The sequence below is a fragment of the Acanthisitta chloris genome, unplaced genomic scaffold, assembly GCF_000695815.1.
Source record: "Acanthisitta chloris isolate BGI_N310 unplaced genomic scaffold, ASM69581v1 scaffold34842, whole genome shotgun sequence".
In the NCBI taxonomy this organism is placed as follows: Eukaryota; Metazoa; Chordata; class Aves; order Passeriformes; family Acanthisittidae; genus Acanthisitta; species Acanthisitta chloris.
The window spans coordinates 1-1,464 of record NW_008661612.1 but is presented as its reverse complement, the minus strand read 5'-3'; positions in this window follow the sequence as shown (position 1 = coordinate 1,464).

Sequence of the window (1,464 nt, the reverse complement as noted above, 5' to 3'; positions counted from 1 at the left end):
CTTTCCCCTTCCCTTTCCTCTTCCCTTTCCCCTTCCCTTTTCCCCTTCCCTTTCCCCTTCTCCTTCCCTTGCTCCTTCCCCTTCCCTTTTCCTTCCCCTTCCCCTTCTCCTTCCCTTTTTCTTCCCCTTCCCTTTCCCCTTCCCCTTCCCTTTCCTTTCTCCTTCCCCTTCTTTTTCCTCTTCCCCTTCTCTTTCCCCTTCCCTTTCCTCTTCCCTTTCCCCTTCCCTTTTCCCCTTCCCTTTCCCCTTCTCCTTCCCTTGCTCCTTCCCCTTCCCTTTTCCTTCCCTTTCCCCTTCTCCTTCTTTTCCTTTTCCTTCCCCCTTCTCCTTTCCCTTCCCCCTTCTCCTTTCCTTCTTCTCCTTCCCTTCCTCCTTACCATTCCCTTTCTCCTTCCTTCTCTTTCCTCTTCCCCTTCTTTCCCTTTCTCCTTCCCCTTCCCTTCCTCTTTCCTCTTCTTTTCCTTTCCCTTCCCTTTCCCCTTCTTCTTTCCCTTCCGCTTCTCCTTCCCTTTCCACTTCTCCTTCCATTTTTCTTTCCCTTCCCTTTCCCCTTCCCCTCTTCCTTCCCCTTCCCTTTCTCCTTCCCCTTCCCTTTCTGCTTCTCCCGCCCTTTCTCCTTTCCCCCTCCATCCCAAACAGGCACCCATGGTTCATCCCTGCTCCCTGCTGCATGTTGGTGGCAATTTTCTTATTTTTTCAGAGCTTTATCTGAAACTGAAGTAACTCCCAGGGGGATGCACAGGGCAGTGACACCCCCAGAGGATGCATAATGCAGGAGGGAGTGACAGCAGCACATCTGGGGGTGCCGAGGGGCCCAACCTGTCTGTCTGAACAGTCATTAAAGAACAGGAATCATTTAAAAAACAACCAAATAAAAAATCCAAATATTTATTTTTTTTCTTCTGGATCTGACACATCACATCCCCTGAGGGGATAAGCTGGGGCCCAGCCTGGCAGAGCACCAGCTCAGCCCATGGGGCCACGGCGGCGTCTGACCCCCTGCGAGGGGGAGACCCTTCAACTGGGGGTACATGATGCAGAGGGAACCTTCCCTCGGGGCAGGAGGGTGGCAGGACCATCACCTCTCCCCTCCCTGCATGGGGAGAGGAACAGGGTGGCATGGCCTGGCCAAACCCAATCCTGAGCCACTGCCTTGGCTGAAGAGTGACAGGAGGAGAAGGGAGAAAGGTTTTTTTGAGGGGGGGGGAAGGAAAGGTTATTTTGGGGGATAAAAAGGAGGTTTAAAACGAATTAAACCTCATAAAACCCAGCCAGGGCTGGAGGCATCCTGCCAGCACGTTCTCATGCCCTGGGAAGGAGTAGTTAAAAATACGAATTTTCATATATTTTATTTAAAAAATAAAAACCACACGAAGAAAAAAAAAGAAAAAAACAAACAAAAAAAATAAAGGAAAAATAAAAGAAAACAAAAGACCCCTCTTTGTGCAGTTTGGCTTAGTGCAA